Source organism: Monodelphis domestica, chromosome 1 (genome assembly GCF_027887165.1).
Source record: "Monodelphis domestica isolate mMonDom1 chromosome 1, mMonDom1.pri, whole genome shotgun sequence".
Classification (NCBI taxonomy): Eukaryota; Metazoa; Chordata; class Mammalia; order Didelphimorphia; family Didelphidae; genus Monodelphis; species Monodelphis domestica.
In genome coordinates this window covers 438913781-438928384 of record NC_077227.1, presented here as the reverse complement: position 1 = coordinate 438928384, position 14604 = coordinate 438913781, and positions in this window count along the sequence as shown.

Here is a 14604-nt window from a genome sequence, read left to right as displayed (position 1 = left end):
ATCTTGCCTCAGTTTATCAAGCCTATTCTCTGCCCACTGATTCTCACATGTGATGTCTCAGGAGCCAACCATGATTTTTTAATTTGCCTGGGCCACCCAGAGGGGCAATCCAGGGGCATTGCAGGGAAGATCATCTTGCCCTTCTGGTCTCAAGATATTCTTGACTCCATTGATTCACCTTTCTGGTTGTTGTTCTACCCTAGTGACTAAATTTATCCAATGATTTCCCTCACAAGTCCTCACTTCCCAACTCATGCCCAGAAACTCACACCAGGTACACATAGTAAAAAGAGGGGAGGGAAATTTTCCTTTTACACACCACTTATGGCTGATTTTCCTCATTGCTTACCATCAGTTCCATTTCATGTACCCTTTTGCCCAAGGTTTACCTTAGAGATTGATGGATGGATGGATGGACGGATAGACAGAAAATAGACTTATTTAGCACCTACCTAGTTGCAAGTAGCATATTTAAGGACATTTATTATTTAGCCCACTTATTAAACATACTTAATTCCAGGTAGGAAATGCTTGCACTGTGCTAGGTGGAAAAAAAAAAGATATTGCCTAGCTTCAGAGTTTATTTGAGCATCTTCCATTCTAATAGAGGAAGCGAGCATATAAAATAAGTCAGAGAGAACAGCTAAGTGGCTCAAGAGATAGAGAGTTCTACCAGTAAATGGGAAATCATGGGTTCAAATCTGGCCTCAGACATTTCCTAGCTATGTGACCCTGGGTAAGTTGCTTAACCTTAGTTTCCCAGTCCTTTCTACCCTTCTGTCTTAGAACCAGTATTTAGTATTGATTTTAAGACAGAAGGCAAGAGTTAAAAAAAAAAAAAGTAGATGGACTAGAGAAGTAGAGAAGACAGGAGCATGTGAAGTAGGGCTGGGAGTGAAGTGAATACAGAATGACTGAGTCTTGAAATAGGGTCCAGGTCAAAGACTCATCATTCAGAAGAAAGGATCCCAAGGCAAAAGCATTTCCAGGAGGCCACAGCTTTTTCTGAAGAGCAATGCTCTCCCTTTCTCTTAGTGGGAAAAGGCTGTCATTTGACTAGATCAGATATCCTGCACTAAGGTGCCCTCATTTGGAAGGTAGGGTGGAGTGAGCTTACCATGGGTAGGCAGAGGAAGAGATCAAGTTATTAGAAAATTATTGCTGGGGATATGGTCCCCTTCTACTCCCCAGAAGAATGGAACTATTTGGTAGCTTCCTATTTAAACTAATCATTCTTAAGGACTAGGTGTAAGGTCAATTGCTTCCTCATACTTTGGCATTCAAGGCCTAATTAGGAATGGAGTGGTAATCCTTAGCAAATAGATAGATGCTTTGGGAGAAGAAGTTGAAAAGGGGATTGAAACAAATGTACCCTATTCTCTAAGCCCAAATCTAATTCTAACTGCTACTCTTGGTTCTGTTCTTTGGGGATAAATACAACAAGTCTATTTTCATTTCCACATGAAGGTCCTTTCATGTTCCCTAATATGGGTTTTCTCTTCCAGCCATCCCTAGTTTCTTCAGATATCCTTTATAGAGATCTCACTTGACCTCTGTATATTCTCCACCATATCAATGAGTAGATCATGCCAGAAAGAAGTAGGATCAGGCAGAGGTAGGCTTCCCTTGCCTTTGCCACCCCAAAACCTTCCGGACAATATCCTTTTCCTTTTTTCTATCCTGGATGGATGCTGACTTTCCCCATCTCTCCCACAAGAGGGAAACTGGAGCATTGTCCCACTCTAGTCTAAGGCCCACCACTAGCTTCCCAACAATTGTGGGCCCCCTAGCTGCTGGAGCAGGAATGACTGCTTACACCAGTGTGAAGATTCATCAGCTAAAATCTTTTGGGTTAGATGCTGGACCAGCAGGCCTTATGAGGCCCAGTGACCTCTGGCCCCTGGGCACTGCTATCTGCTCCCCAGCTGAGCAATATGGATCCTTGACTCTTAGCAGCTCCCCACCCTTCTGAATCTTAAGGATCCCAGGGCCTTTCCATCTGCCCTAAAGCCAAACCTGTTATCTTGTCAGTTAGAAGATGAGCTTTTGGAGAGAAAGGACTGTCTCACTTTCCCATTTGGGTTCCCACCAATGGTTAGTACATAGTAAAACAAACAAACAAACAAACAATAAATGCTTTTCATTCACATATTCATTAAACCATGGCAGTCAGAGTAGAACATAATACTCCAAATGTCTGACCAGAGCAGACTAGAGGAACTATATTACCTTCCTTTTGTAGAAGCTATGTCTCTTTTAAAACAGCCCAAGGTCATATTTGTTTTTATTTTCTTGGCTGCCATATCATACTGGTTGACTCTTCTTGAGTTTGCAGGCCACAAAACCCCATTTTTTTTTAACCCTTACCTTCTGTCTTAGAATCTAAGGCAGAAAAGCAGTAAGGGCTAAATAGACCATCAGGGATAAGAAACTTGTCCAAAGGTATGCAGCTAGGCAGTGTCTGAGGCTATATTTGAATAAAGGACCTCCCTTACCCAGACCTGGTTCTTTATCCACTAAGCCACCTAGCTGTCCCACTCAGATCTTCTTTCAAGCAAACTATTACCTAACCATAGCTTCCCATTGTATACTTGTGAAGTATACTTTGAAGCCACAGTAAATTTTTTTTTGTCATGTCCAAACAACTGAGTGCTGATGGGTGATGGGTGAGGGTGAGTCTAGATCCAAGACACCTTGACTCCAATGCTCAATCCCCTTCACTCGTCTGGAAAGTTCTGAGGGGCAAAAACCTCAGGAATATGGGACTCAGGGGCTGACTTTCTCCCCATCAGGTATTGGGCCCTTAATGCCCTGGGCAAACCATGATGGAACAAGGAGGAGAACTAAACTTAGGGGAAGATTTCTCCTTCTGCAGGACCTGAGATTCTTGAAGTGTCCTCCTCCTTTTTCCCTGTCCCCTAATAGGGCTCCAATCTATACTTTGAACCTGGCACTAGTAAAGGTTTGGACCATCTTCATTGGAGAGCAAAACTGTGAGGGAAAAATAGTTTCCTGGCCTGGATGAGGAGGCAGAAGTCATGCCTAGGAAGGCAGAATATCCAGTAGAAAAGGCAGTTAGGTGGAATAGTGGATAGAGTCCTGTGCCTGGGATCAGAAAGACCTGAGTTCAAATTCAACCTCCCACATTTATGAACTATGTGGTCCTGGGCAAGTCACTTAATCTCTGTTTGCCTCAATTTCTTCAACTGTAAAATGGAGATAATTATAACACCGACTTCAAAGGGTGGTTTTGATGATCAAATGAGATAATATATATTTTTTAAGTGCTTAACACAATGCCTAGTACATAGTAGGCACTATATAAATGCTAACTAATATTATGATTAAGATTATTATTATCAAGAAGGTGCTGTTGCCTTCCTTACCCCCCCTTGGGACCTATATCTGAAAGTCAGTGCTGTCACCATTTTACCTTGCTTTTGTTTGAGCAATGAGCAATGGGGTGGGTGGGGAAGGAATGGGGAAAGGAGAACCTTTCCAAGACTAAAGTTGATCCTTTTGATGACTCAACTCTCCCTGTAGCAAGATCTCTGAAGAAATCAGGCAGAGGACTGTTGCTGAGTGGACCAGCTCACTGCAATAGGTAAGTAGAAAGGGGAGGAGGTATAGACTTCCAGGACCACAGCCTAGTCTTAAATCCTAAAAGATATTCCTTGCTTCCCCTACAAAGGCCTTTTCTTCATTCTCCTTTTATCAACCTGTTGGGTCACTAGTTGTGTCTGAACACATCTCCACTCTCCTCCTTGCTAAAGAAGGGGTACAATTGCAATTAAGTACTCTTAAAATCCCAAGCTCTGGGACAAAATTCCTCCTTTGACAACTCTTCCTGGAGCAAAGGTCCTCTATCAAAGTTTTCAATGCACCCCTAGTTAAGCTGTCTTCTGAAGCATCTATGGTTCAGGAGGCCTCTTTGTTTACCAAATGAATCAAATAAAATCTCTTTATTTTTATTTAGAGACTGATTATCCAACTAGTAATGGATTATTCAGGGCCCTAGTATTTTTTTTTTAATCTTCAGTTGCTGGCCATTTCTCAGCTCATTAATTCCTTGGGATGGTGAAAAGGAAGGACTGGGAAACAGGTAGAAATCTCTGAGGTGAAAGGGACCTAAAAAGATCAATGAATCTATTCCCTAAACTGTAATCCATACCTCTCACAAGCTAAAACACCTCTAAAGACCTTCAATATCTAGGAAGCTATTACCTCCCAAAGTAATGCCTTCTACTTTGGGCTAGGTCTAATTATTAAGAAGTCTTTTGAGTCCCCATCCTCCTTAACCCATCCTTTGGGGAAAGAGTTTCTTTAAAACTGAGGAAGCAACTAAGTAGCTCAGTAGATAGAGAGCTAGGCCTGGACTCAGGAGGTTCGAGGTTCAAATCTGATCTCAGATACTTCCTAGCTGTATGACCTTGGGTAAGCTACTTAACCCCAGTTGCCTAGCCCTTACTTCTCTTCTGCTTTGGAACAGAAACCTAGTATTAATTCTAAGACAGAAGGTAAGGATTTAAAAAAAACAACAGCAACTACACAGGGATGAAGAGTGTAAAAATTAAATTATATCTAGTAATAAAAATATTATATTTTATGAGGTGTATTCAGGATTATTAGAAATCAAGGAATAAAGAAGATACAAAATAAAAACCATGTGCCCATGGCTGATTAGCCAACTCAAAATCCCCGGGCTTAGTTTACCACTACATCATTACAATGGAAGAGAAGAGCGTGGGAGGTGTTACTGCCAGTTAAATACTAATTGTGATCTCTCCCAGGTGGAGACTCAGGTGAGATTATAGGGAATTCTGGAAAATACCAAGGACTTCTGGGGATTGAAGTCTAGGGTTTAAAATCTCCATTTATACATCCCCCTGTGATCCTATTGGGAAACCAGTTTCCCCAAAAGGATCATGGAAACATAATCACCTTAAATGATTACTAGGCACATTGACAAAAAGCCAGTTAGGGGACAGTCCCCTTTGGCATAAGAGTATACATAAAAAATAAATGCAGTCAAACCCTGCACAGTTCAAATCACCACATCCCAAAGTTCACTCTGGATCTTCTGGTGCACCTTGTGGTCTGTGCAGGCATCTTAATGGTGTCTTCTCCAAACAGTTCACTTTCTGGATTTAGAGAGGTACTATGTTTCTTAACCTAAAATTACTCTCAAAAGGAATTTAAACTTTGCAATTTAAAATAATAATATTTTATACATACCCGCCCTGAAGAGGGTGATTGAAAATCACAGGGATCATTTAGGGATGCATGGCTGAGTTATGAGGTATATGGATCAGTTGGCAAGAGAAATCAAAAACAAAAAAACCCTCCAAATTAAAGAAAGATAATTTCTGTATAAAATATAGACTATCAAAGTCTTATATGTAAAAATTCTAAGTATAGGAAAAAATAAATCTATAACAGGTCCTTGAATCAGGGCCCAATTAAAATGATATAAGCAATTAAGCATTAACCCAATCAGTAGCCAGGACTACAGAAAGTTGCCACATTATGAAAGACAGAAAAGGGACTAGATTTTAGGAGCCAGGTAGGAGCCAAATTTGAGATACTTGGTAGAATATGGAACAAGGAAGAATATGGAACAAGAAACAAGGCCTTTAACACATGTTAAACAGCCACAACCTCAAACTTCAAACATGTTCAAGTCCTCTTGTCATGGCTCAAAATTTTCATCAACCTTACCAGGATTGGTTGGTCTCTGACCTTGTGCTCGATTGGCACTATGCAGTTTAGTTTTGTGCTTCTTTGGCACTGTGCAATGGCTCTTTTTGTATTCTCTTGTCCTGGAATCAGACAGGATCATTAAGCAAAGTCCCATACTTTTTTAAAAACAATTAATGGAATCATTTTTATAGTCTCAAGCTTTTGGGGCATACATTGACATTATAGCAAATATATTTTATATTTTAAACTTATATTACTGCAAAATAAAAAAAAAAGTTAAAGAAAATCTTAATACTGGTGACATGTGCTTCAAATATGAAAAGGAGAGAAAAAATAAAAAACTGAAATAGTATATTGTACATGTAAGAAAAATATAATAAAAGAATAAAAAATAAAAAAAATATAGCTTATAATAATTGACACACTGTGTCAGCTAAGGAAATGTAGAATACAAGGTTTCTCACCAAAAATGAGATCCATTTCCTCTTCATAACTGGCCATGATCCACTGTGAGTATAAGCAAATGAATTTCACAAAGTAACAGTTTTTTGTATAAAGAACAGGAGTACAACAGGTAATGCACATTCAAAAAGTATCAAAATCCCCAAAATTTGCAATAGCCCAGTTAATTACAATAGCAAATAAACCTACTATCATATTTCACACAAGTTGCTGTATGACATTTAAAGAAAATGGATACTTGTCACAAGTTTTTCAGGTGTAGCAAATCTTTCAACCTAGGTAAATATATTTTTAAACAAAGAAAAACTTATTTGGGTCTAGAACATCATCAAGAAATCTAGAGATCATTCTGGTGGAAGTAAAGTGAACTGAAGAGTTATAAATGAGAGATGCTCCCTTTTGGGAGCCATCCAGAGTTACCATGCCCTGGGATTAACTTCCTGGCTCCTTTGGTATGAAACTGTGATGTCCCATCCATTCACATTTTTATAAATGTGGGAGGTGGGGATTATTAATGTATTTCACTTCAGCTACTAAAATGGACCTTACCTCCTGTTAGAGGCAGGCAAAATGATCAGTTGTTGAAAAAAAATCTAAAAATCATTTCTAAAGACCCCTTAAAATTAATTTGAGATATTTAGCTCATCAAAATTTCCAAAGGCTATTATCCAATTGTAACCAGTTTTGATGAAGTTCATCCATCCTCTATGTGACAATTTACAAAGTCAAAATAGAAAAAAAAAGGCTATTTTTATATATGGGCTTATTCCATAATGTTTTTTCAGTATAGTTATTGGGGGAAAGCAACAGAACATAACTGTAGTTAAAACCCAGTACATTAAAATGATTCAGTGTAACAGAATAGTATTGAATACATTAATATATGAACTTAAAACCAACAAAATTAAATCTTAAACAAAACAATAAGCAAAATGCAATAAAATACAGAGATTTTTATAAAACATTGGAGTTTGAAAAGCCTTAAAATGTAACCTCCAGTCTCTTTAAAATTATTTTATTTTATCCATTGAAATGCCTTTTGTCAGTACTGTGGAATTCCCCATAGTGGAGAACATGGATTTTAGGAATCTCAAATTAGGCAGATCTAAATGGCAAAGAGTTGCAGGGAGATGAATTCTCTCCTGAATCTCAGGTAAGATAAGTAAAAGGATCAGTGTACTCAAAAAATATCCTTTGAAATAGGCAATGCACTGCTCTCCCATAGAATATGCCATACTTGTAACTTCCTGTTTGGAAAAGTCTCTTCCTTCTCCTCTTTTCACCCCCCCTGAGGTCCCCTGCCAAGTGGAGGCTTATTGTTGCCTAAGGAAAGAACACCCCAGTTTTTACCAGCTGGTTTGTGTTTCTGAAGACACAGGAGCAGCTACCAGCAACCTGGATCCTGGGGATGGGCCTGGGGCAATCTGGCTCAGAAGCTGGAGATCAGTTGGGGCTGATCCAGGGTGGGTTGGGACTGGGAGAGCGATCTGGGTCAAGCAGATCCAGAGTGGATGCCTGGAGGCAAGCGCGGATGGAGCGCAGAAGCAGACAGCAGGAGCAAGCTCAATCAGAAGCTTTGCTGAAAAGGCTTGGCAGGAGAAATGTGACTTAAAAAAATTATCTAGGCTATCTTTAAAAAAAATGGAGAAGTTCTCATCCAATGTTGTGGTTGCCATTAACTGTAAAAATTAAATTATATCTAGTAATAAAAATATTATATTTTTTAAGGTTTATTAAGGATTATTAGAAATCAAGGAATAAAGAAGATACAAAATAAAAATCATGTACCCGTGGCTGATTAGCCAATTCAGAATCCCTGAGCTTAGTTTACCACTACATCATTGCAATGGAAGAGAAGAGCATGGGAGGCGTGTAAACTTCAAAAACTACTCCACCCTACTCAGACTGTACTTTAGAAGATTTGATTTATCTATTTCCTTATTGTAACACTGGAGAATCATGATCAAGAATGCCTTTGGAACTTTACATTGCTCCACCCTACTTAGTCTAACAAGGTCATGAATGTCTGTACCCATACTTAAGGTTAAGTATCTAGGAGGATGGCCTTCAACAGACACGTGCAGAAATAGCTGACAGACACCTGGACTGTCCTAAGTCAAGCTAAGCTACCATTGGTACAGATGAGACACAGGAAAATGACGTAAAACCATCTATATAGGGCACGTTACTTCCTCCCTTCACTCTCATTCCCTGGAGAGGTGAATCTGGCTGATCACTTCCTGTGAGCACCCTGGGCGCCAGTTCGATCCTGGAACTCAGCCTGGAGGAGCTCACTCAGACAGTTTCCTTGAGATGGTCTCATGGTGAGTGAAAAGACTGACTTCTTTTTCCCTTGGGCTCAGGAAGACCCCTTTAGCCAAGGCCTTTAACTCCTGCCTGGCTTAGCCTGAGCCGGAGCAGTTTAAATTAACTCTTTCCTCCCCCTCTCTCTTCTCCTTAATTCCTTCTCTCTATATTAATTAAAATCACCATAATTTCCAGCTGACTTAGGTATTTTATTATTTGGGATATCCCATGGCAACTAATTAATTTATATTTTAAGTCATAACTATAGAATTATCTTTCACAGGCATTACTGCCAGTTAAATACTAATTGTGATTTTGCCCAGGTGGAGACTCAAGTGAGATTATAGTGTAAAGGATAATTTTAGAGTTGTGACCTAAACTATATTAATTATTAGTCACCATGGGATATCCCAAATAAAAAAATACCCAAGTCAGCTTGAAATTTATGGTGATTTAATTAATATAGTGGAAAGAAATTAAGAAGAAGGAAGAAGGAAAAGGTGTAGGATTTCTCCTTCATGGCTTGTTCCAGGAGGGAAGATTAGAGGCTCTAGGAAAATAAAGTTTTGGAGAGTAAAGTTGGAAGGAATCAGCTTGAATTCCAAGAGGGTTCAGCCAAGATTCCTGAAGCTGAATTAGCTCAAGGGGAAACTCACTGCCTAAACCCGAACAAATAGCTGCCACCATGCCAAGATGTCGGAATGTGTACCATGCTGCCAGCCAGAGCCACCTCTCCGGGAAAAGAGACTAACAAGAGCAAGCCCCATGAAAAAAGCTAGGAGAGTCTACCTCACTTTCCTGCATCTCCTCTGTACCAATGGTAGCCTAAGCTTGAATTAGGACATCCCAGGAGTCTGTTAGCTGTTTATTATTTGTCAATTTCTCTATCAAAGTCCACCCCCTTAAAACTCAATCCTCAAACATAGTTACAGACATTCTCGATTTTTTCAGACAAAGTAGGGTGGAGTAATTCAAAGTTCCCAAGACATCCCTGATTTTGTTAGAATAAGCATCTTCATTGTAACATATCAGGAGATAGCTAAATTGAATCTTCACAATCCCCCCTGATGATCATTGGGAGACTAGTCTCCCCACTGATTATTTAACATAAACATGTTGTAGTCCTAAAGTACTTCTAATTACAGATGTATACAATATTCAATTTTTAAGGGGAAATTATAAGTTACAATAGTTAGATAAAGAGGGAAATAGAAGAAAGACAAACAATAAACCAATGTTTGCTGAGTGCATTGACAAAAACCAATTGGGGGCAGTCCCCATTTGGCATAGAAGTTTAGATTCAAATAAATGTTCAATCAAACTTCCAATCAATCAACCACATCCAAAGTTCATTCTTGATCTTCTTGATGTAGTGTAGGTTTTCTGACATCTTTATGCAACAGTTCATTCTCTGGATTTAGGAGTTAGCAAACTTCTTCCTTGAAGATCTTTCTCAAACAAAAATTTCAAAATCTTGGATTTTTATTAAAATACAATCCCCCCTGAAGTGGGTGTTTAAAAAATCCAGTTCAGCTCAGAATGCAATGTTTTAATTATGGGGTGTGTGAGTCAATTATTAAAAAGAAGAGAAAAACAAAACCAAAAATATAAGGAAAAAATGGAAGAAACTTAAGTTTTTGGGAGAAAAAGAAAAAAATTCAAAATCAGAATCAAAATACCAAAATCTATGTATATAAAATGTTGAGTAAGCAAGAATAAATTCATAATAGGCCCTTGTAGAGGTCCAATTTAAAGTAATTTCTATCCCACAAGTCTGTAGGACAGAATTCGGTAATATTTCACTTACCCATTTGCAGCCAAGACTACAGGAAGTTGCCATACTATTAGAAGAAAAGGAACTAGAATTTTATTTTGATAGGGAAGTTTCATTCCCTGGACTGATTTAACCTTCATTCTCAGAGATAGAGGGACCCACGTTGATAGCCAAACTTTGGTACTTGTCTGTAAGTATTTTCACAAAGAGTGTGTATACAAAGAAGGTCTATGTCCTAACATATGTCAAGCATTGCAACCTAGAGTCTCACACTAGGTTCAAGTCCTTTGTATTGGCTTAGAAGTGCGTCAATCTTACCTTGATTGGTTTCTTTCTTTTTTGATCTGTGTGCACTTTTGGCACTATTCAGTTTAAGTCTGGCTCCTTTTTTATCTCGTTTCCTAGAATCAGACACAAATGTTAATCACAGTCCCATAACAATTATCAGTAAATGGCAGGTTCCCATAGTCTAAAGCTGTTTAGGTATGTATTTTTTTTATTTTAAACATTATTTTATTTGGTCATTTCCAAACATTATTCACTGAAAACAAAGATCATTTTATTTTCCTCCCTGGCCCCCCTCCCACCATATTTCCCTCTCCCATAGCCGACACACGATTCCACTGGTTATCACATGTGTTCTTGACTCGAACCCATTTCCCTGTTGTTGGTATTTGCATTAGAGTGTTCATTTAGAGTCTCTCCTCAGTCATATTCCCTCAACCCCTGTAGTCAAGCAGTTGCTTTTCATCGGTATTTTTACTCCCACAGTTTATCCTCTGCTTGTGGATAGTATTTTTTAGATCCCTGCAGATTGTTCAGGGACATTGCATTGTCCCTAATGGAGAAGTCCATCACCTTAGATTGTACCACAGTGTATCAGTCTCTGTGTACAATGTTTTCCTGGTTCTGCTCCTTTCGCTCTGCATCACTTCCTGGAGGTTGTTCCAGTCTCCATGGAATTCCTCTACTTTATTATTCCTTTTAGCACAATAGTATTCCATCACCAACATATACCACAATTTGTTTAGCCATTCCCCAATTGATGGGCATCCCCACGTTTTCCAATTTTTGGCCACCACAAAGAGCGCAGCTATGAATATTCTTGTACAAGTCTTTTTCCTTATTATCTCTTTGGGGTACAAACCCAGCAGTGCTATAGCTGGATCAAAGGGCAGACAGTCTTTTATCACCCTTTGGGCATAGTTCCAAATTGCCCTCCAGAATGGTTGGATCAATTCACAACTCCATCAGCAATGAATTAGTGTCCCCAATTTGCCACATCCCCTCCAGCATTCATTACTTTCCATAGCTGTCATGTTACCAATCTGCTAGGTGTGAGGTGATACCACAGAGTTGTTTTGATTTGCATCTCTCTGATTATAAGAGATGTAGAGCACTTTTTCATGTGCTTATTAATAGTTTTGATTTCTTTGGCTGAGAACTGCCCTTTCATGTCCCTTGCCCATTTATCAATTGGAGAATGGCTTGATTTTTTGTCCAATTGATTTAGTTCTTTGTAAATTTGAGTAATTAAACCTTTGTCAGAGGTTTTTAATGAAGATTATTTCCCAATTTGTTGCTACCCTTCTGATTTTGGTTACATTGGTTTTGTTTGTACAAAAACTTTTTATTTTGATGTATTCCAGATTATTCATTTTGCATTTTGTAACTCTTTCTAAGTCTTGCTTGGTTTTGAAGTCTTTCCCTTCCCAAAGGTCTGACATGTATGCTATTCTGTGTTCGCCTAATTTTCTTATACTTTCCTTCTTTATGTTCAAGTCATTCACCCATTCTGAATTTATCTTGGTGTAGGGTGTGAGGTGTTGATCTAAACCTAATCTTTCCCACACTGTCCTCCAATTTTCCCAGCAGATTTTATGAAATAGTGGATTTTTGTCCCAAAAGCTGGAATCTTTGGGTTTGTCATATACTGTCTTGCTGAGGTTGCTTGCCCCCAGTCTATTCCACTGATCCTCCTTTCTTTCTCTTAGCCAGTACCAAATTGTTTTGATGACTGCTGTTTTATAATATAGTCTGAGATCTGGGACTGCAAGGCCCCCTTCCTTTGTATTTTTTTTTCATTATTTCCCTGGATATCCTTGATCTTTTGTTCTTTCAAATGAACTTTGTTATGGTTTTTTCTAAATCAGTAAAAAAATTTTTTTGGACGTTCCATGGGTATGCCACTAAATAGATAGATGAGTTTGGGTAGGTCATTTTTATTATATTGGCTCGTCCTACCCATGAGCAGTTAATGTTCTTCCAATTGTTCAAGTCTAGTTTTAGTTGTGTGGAAAGTGTTTTGTAGTTGTGTTCATATAGTTCCTGTGTTTGTCTTGGGAGATAGATTCCTAAGTATTTTATTTTGTCTAAGGTGATTTTGAATGGGATTTCTCTTTCTAGTTCTTGCTGCTGAGCTGTGTTGGAATTATATAGAAATGCTGATGACATATGGGTTTATTTTGTATCCTGCAACTTTGCTAAAGTTGTTGATTATTTCAATTAGCTTTTTGGTTGAATCTCTAGGATTCTTTAAGTAGACCATCATGTCATCTGCAAAGAGCTATAATTTGGTCTCCTCCTTGCCTATTTTAATGCCTTCAATTTCTTTTTCTTCTCTAATTGCTACTGCTAGTGTTTCTAGTACAATGTCAAATCATAGAGATGATAATGGGCATCCTTGTTTCACTCCTGATCTTAATGGGAATGGATTTAGTTTATCCCCATTGCAGATGATATTAGTTTATGGTTTTAGATATACACTGTTTATTATTTTTAGGAACAACCCTTCTATTCCTATGCTTTCTAGTGTTTTTAGTAGGAATGGGTGTTGTATTTTATTAAAGGCTTTTTCTGCATCTATTGAGATAAGCATGTGGTTCTTGTTGGTTTGCTTGTTGATGTGGTCAATTATGTGGATAGTTTTCCTAATATTGAACCAGCCCTGCATCCCTGGTATGAATCCTACTTGATCATGGTGGATGACCCTTCTGATCACTTGCTGGAGTCTTTTTGCTAGTATCCTATTTAAGATTTTTGCATCTATATTCATTAGGGAGGTTGGTCTATAATTTTCTTTCTCTGTTTTTGGCCTGCCTGGCTTTGGAATCAGTACCATGTTTGTGTCATAAAAGGAGTTTGGTAGAACTCCCTCTTTGCTTATTATGTCAAATAGTTTGTATAGTATTGGAATTAGCTGTTCTTTGAATGTTTGATAGAATTCACTGGTGAATCCGTCAAGCCCTGGGGATTTTTTCTTAGGAAGTTCTTTGATGGCCTGTTGGATTTCTTTTTCTGATCTGGGATTATTTAAGAAATCTATTTCTTCTTCTGTTAGTCTAGACAATTTATATTTTTGTAAATATTCATCCATATCACCTAGGTTGGTATATTTATTGCCATATAGTTGGGCAAAGTAGTTTTTAATGATTGCCTTAATTTCCTCTTCATTGGAGGTGAGATCCCCCTTTTCATCCTTGATGCTGTTAATTTGCCTTTCTTCTTTCCTTTTTTTAATTAGATTGACCAGTACTTTGTCTATTTTGTCTGTTTTTTCAAAGTACCAGCTTCTAGTCTTGCTTATTAGCTCAATAGTTCTGTCACTTTCGATTTTATTAATTTCTCCCTTAATTTTTAGGATCTCTAGTTTGGTTTTCTTTTGGGGGTTTTTAATTTGTTCGTTCTCAAGTTTTTTGATTTGCATTTTGAATTCCTTGATCTCTGTCCTCCCTAATTTGTTAATATATGCACTCAGGGATATGAATTTCCTCTAAGTACTGCATTGGCTGCATCCTATAAGGTTTGAAAGGATGTCTCACCGTTGTAATTTTCCTCAACGAAATTATTAATTGTTTCTATGATTTCTTCTCTAACTAACCAATTTTGGGGTATCATATTATTTAATTTCAAATTAATTTTTGAATTGGCTCTCCATGTACCCTTACAGATCAATATTTTTATTGCCTTAAGATTTGAAAAGGCTGCATTAATTATTTCTGCTTTTCTGCATTTGAGTGCCATGTTTCTGTGACCTAGTGTATGATCTATTTTTGTGAATGTGCCATGTGGTGCTGAAAAGAAGGTATATTCCTTTTTGTCCCTATTTATTTTTCTCCATATGTCTATTAACTCTAATTTTTCTAAGATTTCATTCACCTCTTTTACCTCTTTCTTGTCTATTTTTTGGTTTGATTTATCTAAATTTGATAGTGGTTAGTTCAAGTCTCCCACTAATATGGTTTTACTGTCTATTTCCTCCTTCAATTCTCCTAGTTTCTCTATTAAAAATTTGAATGCTATTCCGTTTGGTGCATACATGTTGATTAGTGATATTTCCTCATTTTCTATACTCCCTTTTA